At 38.3% G+C, this 12,677-nt stretch overlaps 1 protein-coding gene across 4 annotated transcripts in view; it reads left to right on the plus strand.

Moving 5' to 3' along the window:
* CDK14 (cyclin dependent kinase 14) overlaps window positions 1-12,677 on the plus strand; it is a 701,998-nt gene that overhangs the window by 126,056 nt on the left and 563,265 nt on the right. The window contains exon 1 of one of the 4 annotated variants that reach the window (XM_036911783.2): window positions 3,425-3,465. The exons of the other annotated variants lie outside the window; for them this stretch is intronic. The gene's annotated coding sequence lies outside the window, so the exon portion shown is untranslated. Of the gene's footprint in view, window positions 1-3,424; window positions 3,466-12,677 lie in introns of those variants that run through there. 4 annotated transcript variants of the gene reach the window in all.

Consider the following 12,677-nt stretch of genomic DNA (forward strand, 5'->3'; position numbering starts at 1 on the left):
TTATTTTTTATTGTATGTAACAAACACATATATAGTGTTTACTATGTGCAAGGCACTGTTCTAATTAAATTAATTGACAAAGATCAATTAATTTAATTCTCAGAACAATCGTCTGAGATTGGTACTATTATTATCCCCATTTTCTGCTGAGGAAGCCTCAAGGAGGAGAAGGGAATTTGCTGAAAGTCACATACCTGGTTAATAGTAGAATCATGATGTGAACCCAGGTAATTTAGCTCTTGAGTCCATGATCTTGAACCCTATGACCTAAAACAGTAACTCATACCAGAATGGTCACTGTTTCAACATAAAGCAGTTACAGCTCCCCTTGAGTTTTATCTGTACCATGGTATTCATTAAAGGGCTTATGGAGTAAACTGTAAGATTCCAAATACAGTAAAATTCTACAACAAAAAAAGAAAAGCCTCAAAAACCTGTTGACTGTCTTGGCGCTAGTACAATAAAAATGGGAAATTAGGAACCTTGTTAAACTTTAGTGATCTTGAAAAAGGAAAACATGAATCTGTCTAAACTGTGTGTGTGTGTGTGTGTGTGTGTGTATATACAGTCTCTCTGCATGTTGGGTATAGTGCAAATAATACTCAGCCGTCCTGTGATTTCATCTAGCACTCATGGAAACAGGACTCCCCCTCACACTATGGAGGCCCTTTGGATATTTTGAAAGCAGATAAAAACCAATTTGGTTTAGTAGTAATTTGGGAGATTTTATTATCCCCCACATAGCCAACAAACCATAGAAAACACATTAGTATTCTAAAGGGATACATTATTTACTGAAACCTGATGGATAATTGATAATTGCACCACAGGGTTTTACCCTGCTCTTTCTGTAACCACCCACATTGTGTGACCAGGAGAGAATGGATTGGAGGACACATTTTCTAAACTGGTAAAATAAATGTGCACACCCTCAACTTGGGATATCTATGCTTTTCTCTTTTTGAGGTCCTAATATGTGCACATAGGCATTAGACTTTGATAGACAGTGTGATGTTGGGTCCTTCCTGCATTTGTAGGTCAGCGACAAATATCAGAATTACCCATATCTTGTATCAATTTGAGGAAAAATTAAAAGCCTTCTAGGCAACAAGGGAATGCAGATTATCTGGTTCTGATGTTAGAAGATAAGAGTGTGCTGGATTGAGGATTCTACACAATTTAATCCCAGAGCAGCTACAGCCACAAATCTGCAGAGCTCAGACAGAAGCACAGAATATCACACTATGTGTCCAAAACCAACATATATGCCCACTATGTGCCATGTTAAGGAGAGACAAACATGACTGAAAGATTATGTCATTAAGATACTCATAGAAACCAGAATATGAACAACAGTGTGGAATTAAATTTTATTATAATAAAAGGTACGTGCTTATAGGTACATAATGCTTTCTGGTTCTCCACAAATCCAGAATCCTGGGTGGTTTGCAGTCTGTCCTGCAGGCTTGGGCATCTTTAATCTCAGCCTTGTGTCCAGGTTCTGCTGATTACGTGACCTTGGACACGCTGCTCAACCTTATTAGCTTCATTTTTCTCATATGTAAAATGGGGAGAATAATAGTACCCACTTCTGAGAATAATCAGTAGGATTAAATGAGATCATATGAGCAAGCATTTGGTGTAATGACCAGCACATTAAAACACTCAGTACCTTTCAGCAATGATAGAGTTGGAAGCAGCAACTGCTGTGGCATCTCCCTCTCCTTCACAGGCTCATTGTGTTGATTTCATGTGCTAAGTGTTTCTCAAATTTCTTTTCTATTCCTATCACCTCAATTTTAGTTTTGGCTTCAGTGACTCATTCTACACCTCTAAAATCCATCCTCGAAAATTCTTGCTAGTGATCTTTTTAAAACTGAAACGTAACCATGCCTCTCCCTGCTAAAATCTCTTTCAGTGTCCCTCAGTCTTCAGGATAAAGGTAACCCTTTGTAGAGTTGGGGAAAGAGATTCTCTCCTTAGGTTTAAGCCTCAGATGGTTATTTTCAGCTTTTACACATTACCACTCAGGGACAGAGGGTTATGCTTCCTGGCTGCATCCGAGATCATTAAGTCAACCACTGAGAACTCTCCTCACTGCTACATTGGCCAGTTTTATGAAGGAGAGAGAATAATCTTGAGACATCCCACACCTGCCCTCCTCCCTATGACCATACAGTTCTTTAGTTGAAGTCAATAAATATTTATTAGACTGGACTTGTTCTTTCTGAATCTCAGTCTGATGCCCTTTTCATTTAAATAATTTCTGAATTTACTGTGGGTTGGAAATTTCATTGGCATATAATAGCAAGTAGAGTCTGTATACTAGTTACTTTTATCTTATTTCAACTCCAGCAGCATTTCTGTGTATCTGTTTTGACAGTATAGGACATTTGGGAAGAAGGCTGGTAATCAGAATTGGATTCCTAGGAGTATCTGGGTCTCTCTGGAGATATCACCATCAGGAGGGGTGTCCTACATGCATTGAGTCATTTTGTATTTTCTTTGCTTCAATTGTATGAACTCTAAAGTTATAAATCTGGTATCTTTGTAGACACAAACCCAGTTTCATCTTCTACTTTATAGCACTGACTTGCATTTTTCATTGTATTTTGCATAGAGGTCACTGCACTGCTATGATGAGAAAGAAAAACTGCTTTAAATTCAAGGCATTTCTTCTATCAAGTTAAAAAAAATTCTCCCCAGGGAGAAGCATTTTGCCAGTAGTGTTCTATAGCTTGTGGGTTGTACTAGGAAGAGGTGCATAAAAATGTGAAGCACATGAATGAAAGAATAGTTCATTTAGCCTGTGTGAGAAAAGCCAGATTTCTTTTTCATGCCATTATAAGCAGTATTTTGGATTTTATGCATATTTGCTTTTTCCTATTTTGAAATGGTTGCTCTGTGTATTCTTCCCAAAGATATTTAAAATGTGATGATTTCTGTGGAATGTAAATAGTAAGGTGATGTCTAAAGGTCATTTTTAAAATTTAAAACATCTGCACTCCTTCATACTTAAATATTTATTGAACAGAAGTTGTATAAGTTAGATTAGCTGGTGGCGATTCCTGGAATAGATGCTAGTCCATGATGCTCACACAGATATGAAGGGAACGGTCAAGATTAGCACCCATTCTGCTAAGTGTTTCTAGCTGGAGACAGACATCTTCTGGGATTTCCTACTGTCCTGTAACTTGAGTCTTTGTAATGAATAATTTGTGCAGATACCTTTCCTTTTGGCTTTCTGTATAACAGCATACAATCACGGTTGTGTAGTTGAGTTTCAGGAAAGGCTTATCAGGTAAGTGGATCAGGGAAGCAGAAATTGAACTAGTGTGTGCTATAGTGTAACTTGCTGTGTTGCTTTTTTGTCCCTCGAATCAGTGCTGTGGATATAGCAGACACACACATCATCTGCGTGAGATAACCTCCACGTGGTCATTGGCCTTGGGTCCTCTGTGTTTGGTCAGTCTTCTTACTGATTCCTTTTCTAGATTCTCTCTGACTTGGTATTTAATCATAAATCTGCTTACTGAGCAGAGAGAAGTTAAGTTGACTCTGATATCATACATTGTTCATTTATTGGAGTTGTTTTGCTTCCTCTTAAAATGGGCTTAGGATGCTAATGAAAGATCACTGAGGGAGTATAGTGTGTGATTAGAATTAAGTCATTTGCATAGGGAGATAAAAGCAGACAAAAATGGGTCATATAACTTAAAGGAATATAGTTCGCACTATGGTGGATGGCCAGGGGGTGGAACAGAAGGAAGAATGGATCTCTGTCATCAGGATCTGCATCAGGGTGAAACTCTTACCTTCACATTTTTGCACCTTAGTGCTTGGCACTGTGGCAGACATATAGTAGGTGTTGGGAGTGTGTTATTTGAAGCAGTCTAAGACGGAGTAACTGTCAAATGAGATGTTGAGAGCAAGCTCTGAGGTAAGTGGGAAAGTAGTGATTACATTATATATACTAAGGATACAGAGAAGTCAAGAGGAAAAGAAGGCAAAGAATTATTTTTTAAAAACAATTAAAACAAATCCATTAAAAATTATTTGGAAGACTTGATTGAAAAGAAACAGTAGACTGACAATCTGAATTCTAAGCTCCTTATATAAGTAAATATTAAAATCAGACCCATACTTTTAACCTTAAAAATACAGGACTCTTTATATGACCCTTATATAGACCACCTAACTCTCTTTTACTTTAATTTGAAGTTTGTATTGGATAAACTAGATTTTTCTGGTATCTGGATGATCAGATGCTAGTTTTTTACTAATTAAAGAAACCATAATTGAATTTTCTTGTTGAATATTTCCCTACCCAATGTAGTATTAACATTTAGTATTATAAGTAAGTTCTGATTGTGCATACACAGAATCTGTGTGCATTAATTATAGACTGTCATTTAAGTGTTCTTGAATTGAAGAGCTAATTGATTAAAAGTTGAAAATATTGAAATAGGAACATGCTGAGAAAATGTTTCATTGGGAATTAAAGTTTTATGAGCAAAAAACTATGAATACCTTTTAGGTGTGAATGATGAGGGGTTAAATAATCACTTAAGACTTATATGGCATGTCTTACATCTGGGCAGACCTTCAGCAGCTAAGTTGTTACTTAGCTAGGAACAGACATGATTATGTGGGTTATGTAATCTTATGTGACTGGAATAATTTTTCCCAAATGAAATTCTGATTGTTATTTCCCAGTTTATGACTCCCCGTTACCTACAAGATAAGACTGTAAACTCCGGCTGGCTGACAAGACCCTTCATGATTGCCCTTTGTCTCTTTCAGCCTTATTCCAAGTCTCAACTTTCACCCATTCTGCTTCCTTCTCCAACAACTTCCCTCAGATTTCCTGTAGGGAACTGCCTATATTCCCATTAGTGTGTTACAATATCTCCTACCTTATTTGTAGTGCCCATTCTGCTCTGTGTAAGCTAACTAACATTTATGAGGCTCTAAAAATATAACTTAAAAAATGGATCTCTGTCATCAGGATCTGCTTCAGGGTGAAACTCTTACCTTCACATTTTTGCACCTTAGTGCTTGGCACTGTGGCAGACATGTAGGCAAAACTGCTCCTTCTGGCATTATACCATATGTATTAAAGTAATAAAAAATTGAAATATATATCCTCTATCCCAGTAAGCAATGAGTAAGAGTATAGAAATGATTCATCCATGTATTCATACAACAAATATTTATTGAGCACCTATTATTTGCCTGTCCTTAGGCCTGGAAACTTAAGAGTGAGATAGAGAAATCTCTGCCACTGTGCAACTTTGGTCAGGAAGAAGTGCATTGAATATAAGCCAAAGCAAGCGAAAGGGAAGAGAGACATAGAGGGGAATATTGGTAAAATGGTCAGGGAAAGTATTTCTGGGAAGGTGACATTTGCATGTAGATCTGAAAGGAGGGAGCAAGCTATGGGAATATCTGGGGGAACAGGGTACAGTGGCCTTGAGATAGAGAGGGGCTTAATGATTTTAAGAAACAGGAAGGAGCTCAGGATAGCTGGAATACAGTGAACCAGGAGTCTGGTGAGAAGGTCTGAAAGTTAGCACCTTGCTGGCCCTTGTTAAGATGTAGCATTTTATTCTAAGTCAGAAACGGAGGTTTTGAGCAGGACAGTGATCCTTTTTTAAGCCCTTGGCTGTTGTGTATAGACTGGGACTGGGAAGGACCAGGAGAGCAGCAGCAGGAAGACAAGTCAGGAGACTGTTGCCATTGTCCTGAGATACATGGCAGCTTGAATAAGGATGAAAACAGTGGAGGTGATGAAAAGTGGTTGGATTTGCAGTAATTTCTGAAAGTAGAGCCAAGAGAATTAGCTGTTGGATTAAATGTAGGATATCAGAGAGAACAATCAAGGATTCCCAAGTTTTTGATTATAGAAATCAAGCATATTACTGGTAGGCCATTTATTGAGTTGGAGAATATTGGCGGGGGTGGGTGCCAGAAGCAGGGTTGCAGGGTATGGAATCAGGAACTGGGCTTGAACTTGTTAAGTTTGAGATTCCTGTTAGATATTGGAAATGAATTGTCTTATAAGTAGTTGGGTATACAAGTCTGGGGATGAGGGAAAGGTAGGGCCTGGAGATATAAATTTGGGAACCCTCAGTGTGTCCTTTAAACCATGACATTTAAGATTCCCTGTGGAGGGAGTGTAGACAGAGATGAAAAGGGGTCCAAGTCCCAGTCCTGGGACACCTCTGTCTTTGGAGGATGGAAGAAGAATCTCCAGCAAAGGAGACTAAGAAGGCCAAGCCAGTGAGGTAGGAAGAGGGCTAGCTATGGCGCCCACGCAGAGAGAGTCCAGGAGGGAGGACGAAGCAGTCAGGTGTGTAGGTGGCTGCTGAGAGGTCCAGGTGAGGTCTGGGGATTGCCCACTGGGTCTGGCATTGTGGAGGCCAGTGCTGACTGCGGTGGCATGGAGAGAACAGAGTCTGATTAAAAATGAGTTTAAATGAAAGGGAGTTTTTGCTTTTGTTGTCAAAAAAACATTGTCAGGATCGCCATGTGTATTTCACAACATATATATAAAGCAAATCATTATGTTATAAATCTAAAACTAACACAATGTTACATGTTAATTATATCTCAGTTTTTAAAAAGGCAAAAATGAAAACAAAAAAAAAAAGAAAGAGAAAGAATGAAATCGAGGAGAGGCAGTGGAGCCATTGGGACTAACTACTCTTTTGGAGGAATTTTGGTATAAAGAGGAATCATGAAGCAGTTGCTGGGAGGGGTTCAGGGATCAAAGGAAATTTAAGGTAGAAGATGACTTTGGCAATAATGACAATTTTAATCCCTTTCCCTCTTTTTTGTTAAAAAGGAAGATAGGCTTTAGTTGAAGCAATTCTTAGGTCTAATATTTACAATCCCTATAGAAAGTTGTCATTGAAAGAGATGGAGCTTATTACATTCTCTATGGTGTTAAAATCTTTTTATAAGGTATCCAATTTCAGTGCAGTTACAATGTGCTTGCTTTCCTCTTTTAACTTTTCAGATGTTCCATGGTGTCTTTGAACTGATACAAAGCTGAATTGCCCTGTGTGAGATTTTCTGTACACCTAGAAGTAATTTCAAAGTAAAAAATTTTAGAGAGGACTTCAATGTCTGAAGTAAAATTGGTGACAGTTAAAGTATTCTAATTATTTTAGAATGCATAAATGGAGTTAAAAAAATCATGCATTTTTCCCCAGTAAAAAGAAGTGGTGGATGGACATTCCAATTGTGAAAAAAAAATTAAAAAGTACTTAAATACTTGAAAATTAGCTGATGATGCATGCTACTTGATGTTTGTTCTGCCAAGCAGGGTTAGTTTTAGTCAAAATTAACTGTCCACACAATTATGTGTTTACCTTAAATTTTCAGTGCATGTGGGGAATATCTTGGAGAAGAGGTCCCAGAGTCCGGTGGTGGTGGATAGCACAATAAGGAATTCTTATAAGTTATCTTACCTGATATTAAAATAGAATTTCTTAATAATCCTACCTTATGCTGCTTGCACATAGAAGTAAATACTTTGTAAATGACAGAAAGAGTAGGATGGTGGTAGGTTCTTCTGGTTGAGGTTTAGCACATGTGGGTCTGCTCTACCTCTACATGAATATCACCGTGGATGGCTGACCAAGTTTTAATAAGAAAGCCAATTATTTGTGTGTGAAAGCTGATGCCTCAGAATTTGATTCCTTCTTTGATCATATAGAACATTTTGTTTAGTGCAATCTCAGAAGACAGAGTCCTGCTTCCTGTTTGGATGAATCATCGTAAGATACCCCATAATTTTTTAGAAGTGTGTATTGCCAATTTAGAACTGTTTATTTGAAAAGTTACTTGGTTACTACTGGCAAAATTGATTATTGGTGACTTTTGTTTTGTTTTTTCAGTTTTCTGTTGTCCAAGGTTTTTAGTGGCAGCCAGGGGTGAATACATTATGTAGCTGATTTTTCTGTTGGTAAATGTAAAGTTCACCTCTAGTCACTGTATTCCCTTTGCATGCCTGATGGTGATAAAATCTCTTGTTATTCTAATCAGTTCAATAAACCTTATATTTGAAGTTTTATTATGTAACTATGGGTTCTCAATTCTGACTTTACTCTTAAGCTGCAGCTTTTTATTTATAATGGAAAAATATGATAGATAATAAGAAAAGGAAGAAAGGTGAGAGAGAGGGGCAGAGGGGAGGAATGAGAGCAGACTTCTCATTAAACCTCACAGAGAATTATATATATAACTTCTTCTACCTTTAGCCAAAGGAAATATCAATAAAGGCTGTAGGGTAGTACCTAAATGCTAAAAAAGAGGTTGAATTTCATGGAATGGTGCAAAAGCACAGTGAAATCTCAATAGAATAGAAATACAGATACTGGCAAAGAAATCAATATGAACTGATGAATGTGAGGAGTGACTGAGAAAATGAGCCTGAGAGCCTATCATGGACACAGAAGGAAGTGTTCAGGCTGATCTGAACCAAGAGAACCAGGGCCGGCACCAGACCTCATACAGAAGTGTGAGCCCCGGATAAAGGGTGTCTGCAGTGCCTAAAGACTTACTTGGTAACCCCTAAATATACATCATGCTTATCACTGGGGTGTAAAAGCCTTTGTTTTACTAAAAGCTGTTCTCAGCACTTTATACACCATTTAGCCTCGTAACAACCCTCTACGGTATACGAATTTATCATTATCATTATTAGTCCCATAAGTTAGGTATGTTGCCCAAGGGCTGGATCAGGAGCCCAAGTTTGTCCGATTCTTGAGCTCACATTCTTCCCTAGCTGTTCTGTGCATGAACTTATATTGAAGTTAGTGCTTCAGGGTACCTGTTAATATGGTCTCATCTATGATGTCTTTCTCTCTATATCAAATCTGTTTTGTCTCCCCAAGTCCTGAATTAAAGAACCTTGGTGAGTGTGAGGACACGTCTGAGTCAAGGTGGGTCTGGGCCTGGCTGTGGTTCCTTGAAGTCTGGTGGTCCTGTCAGGGCTGTCGTTACTATGTTCCCACAGTAGAAACTGGTTGTGACAGGGTCAGTCAGGAAGTGTGACTTGTTTTTCATATGAACTTTTACATGCACTGAAGCTCCCTTGAATAATTTTGAGAAAGAATGACTATTGAGAGAATCAGGTGCTTCAGGGAAGGATTGATAAAAGAGTTGATCAGTTTAGCCTTTGTATTGTGATAAGTAAAATCCCACTTACCCTGAATTAGAATCAGTATTGGGGAGAGGAATAAGAGGTAGAGATGAACTCTGAGTTCCTCATGACAAGCTGTTGAAACAATTCCCAAAGCTCAATTTCCCTTAAGGAATATGGAAAAATAGTTTGGTTGTCTGCATCCAGGGTAACTAGGAAGAAATACATCTTTGAACCATATGGGCAGGCAGTACTTGGAGTCCTGGAGTCCATCCAATCATTTTCCACCAGAGGGGAGAAAAGAACCATTGTTCATGAGGCTTCAAATCACGGAAATTGTTCAACTCTTCTAGGCTGTGCTCCTGTGATATTACAAAAGTTCTTTGTTGAATTATCAAATTATGTCTAGATATAGATAATGATTCTTGTGCTGAGAGTGATCATTGCTAGTCTTTGGATATATTTTTCTCCTCTGTCCCAGCATCTTACCTATTGAATTCTTTGTGACTCTTGTATTCAGAATTTGATCACCTCAAGTGAAAATCTGCTAATTTTGCTTGATCCATCATTCTGAGGCCTCCCTCATTCTGCTACCATAGCATTTTCTTTCACTTCTTCTGTGACAGTTATTTCTTATATCATGTTTATTTGTATAAGTGTCTGTGAGAGTGGCAGTTGTTTTTCATTCATCTTTATAACCCCTGTAGTGCTTAATAAAAGCTTAACAAATGATTGGTAAGTGAACAGAACATGAAAAAAATCCTTTAGTAATGAAATACAGAAAACGTAATTTACCTTATGTCTTCTTAGCACCTTCTTTACATACTCCAGAAGTCTCTAGTGTACTTTTGTGGCTTTTTCCAAAATCCCCTTGTTATTCTTTCTTTAATTTTTAATAACCTTTTTTTCCTTCATGGCCAGAAGCCCTTAAAGCCCAGGGTTGGTGTAACAAGCTGATTTCCCTTTCATAATTTCTATGACATTTCTTAGCTATTAATGGGTGGTGATAATTAACCAACAATTTATAAATAGTATCTGCAAGGCCAAGTCAGTTTATTTCCCTTTAGGTATTGTGCCTAAAATTTGAATATGTGCTATCACAGTGACTTGACTACCTGGTTGCACTAATTGGTCCAACCATTCAGTCTTCCTGTGGATGCAGATAACTGATTATTAGGTTAATGCTCTATGACTTATGGCGGTTACAAAATTTCCCCTGTAAATTACAAGAATAGAAGTTTTTAATGTATATAATTTAGTACAAGTTTATAGAAATACTATTATATATAGTAAGTATGTGAAATAGGTTTGTAAAAACTTTTCACTGTTATTAAACTCATCCTTTTCTACCATTATATAAGCCAACATCAACCATAAGTCTCCTTTTCCTAGAATTTAAAGCAATACATCTATTGAGTAATTTAGCTGAAGCTCTGGCATCAGTGCTTCACAGGAGCTCTGCATCCTTCTGTACGTGTATTTCCACGTGAACTAGTGCTCGTGGTTACAAGGAACTGAAAATCAACTAAAAGTAGTTAAAGAAAAAAATGGAATGACCAGGCGGACAGTGTGGCTGAATAGAGACAAGGGCTGAACAACCACACTCTTAGAGTCAGGCGCCAGGCAGCGCGGGGACCACGGCTGCTGGGATCAGGGCTTCATGTTTTCAGTGTTGTCTGTCCCTTACCCCACCTCTCCTCTTACTGCTTGGTACTTTCAGGATTTCAGTCCAGCTTTTCTGCGGGGCTAGAGACTCTGACACTAGTGTCTTTTAAGTTGATACTTTCTCTGCTTTGCCACCATTGGGGGGTAGGGAGTGGGGTGCAATTCAGCTCTGGCTGAAAAAGTCTCAGGGAATGACTGGTCTAGGTTGGACCCTAGGCTGGACCCTTCGTCTGGTCCTGGACAGGGCACAGCCCCCGTCCATCGCAATGAGTGATGTTGGGGGAGGGGCCAGGCCAGGATCCCATGTTACTTTAGTAACCACTCAAGAAAAATATTCCACAGGCATGGCAGAGAGGCTTCAACTGGTATCTGAGTGCTGCTATTGTTACTGTTTTACTGGATACAAAAGGAGTAAGTTTATAAACATTTTGGAGTTGTTATTATACCTGCTACTTAGGCAGTTTTGCAGTGAACCTCATTTGACTGGTTGTATGATCTCTGTGTAATCATGTAAAGATTCTTCCTTAGACAAATGATTGCTTTGCTTTGCTTTCTGTTCTTTGAGGGTAATGTACATGTGGTTTCAGAATAAGCTAAAGTTTTAGCTTTAAAAGGCAAATACTAAGACTTGGACCACAGGAAAGCTAATTCAGTTACATAGTAGCACATGTTTTAATTTCACTTGTGAGCGTCTACAGTTTGTTATCTTTTCCTTATTCTGAGTGTTGTTGAATGTGCAGTGTTGTTACCCATTCCTTCTATGGCCCTGCTTCCCATTTTATGTCGTAGGTGTAGAGAGACAAAGGAAACACATTATTTAATGAATATTTGTTATTTTAATATTTTAAAGTAAATACTAGATCAATAGCAGGAAATTTCTAGATTTAAAAATGTCAAAGGTAATTCAGAATGATTTCTGTCTGACTGGCAGGATCTTTTAAGAAAGGTTTGTTCCTTTTGGGATTTTCCTGATTTTCTAAGTGATATTTTAGAAAGCTGAGATAGAGTTCCTAAAAGCAGGAAAGCTGACTATAGCTGTGAACTCGAAAAGTTTTTCTCTCCTTTTCATAGTTAACTCAAAAACTTAAGTTTTAAGACAACCAGACTTAGCTCCTTGAGAAGCTTTTCGATAGTCATGCACTTGCAGCCTCTCTCCTTACCGGCATCCTGACAGCAGGAAGAGGGAACATCCTCACAGCTTCCTCAGTGCCTCCTGCCTTTCTTCTTCTGTCTACCTGAGGATTTTGTGTCTGCTGCTGAAGTTTTATAATTGAATTCACATCCCTAAGATCATATTAGTGCTACACATGTGGAATGCTCTGATACTATTCTTTTGTGAGTGTGGGCATAATAAAATCGCTTTTACATCTGAGTGTTCCACTCCATTTCACACACTTGGGGCATGGCACCAGTCAAAAATCCAGTTGTGTTTTTGCTAGGGCATAAATAGGAAAAACTATACTGGGCCATGTGAATGTCCATCCATTCCTGGGTTACCTGAATAAATAATAAGTATGTGACTGTCTAAGTATACGTATGTAGGAAACCTTGTAATATTTGTTTTAAGGCCAAGACAAATCACAGGTGCAGACAATTAAACATTTAACTGAGGAGAAGCAAAGACTGAGATGCAGACCAGTTGTTACCTAGGGTTACTGAAGACGCATGAACAGGAAACATGCAACAGACAGGAAGGAGGACAGTTGTTCCTGAACTAGGAGTGGGCTGAAACCTTGGGTAGAAGCAGAACTGTGATCAGACGTCAGATTTTTGAAATACAGACAAAAACGAGGCCTGCCTTTTTATTATTGTAATCTGTATCTGTTTCTGTTACAAGATTCATGATTCTCAACCTTCCACG

This window comes from Manis pentadactyla, chromosome 7 (genome assembly GCF_030020395.1).
Source record: "Manis pentadactyla isolate mManPen7 chromosome 7, mManPen7.hap1, whole genome shotgun sequence".
In the NCBI taxonomy this organism is placed as follows: Eukaryota; Metazoa; Chordata; class Mammalia; order Pholidota; family Manidae; genus Manis; species Manis pentadactyla.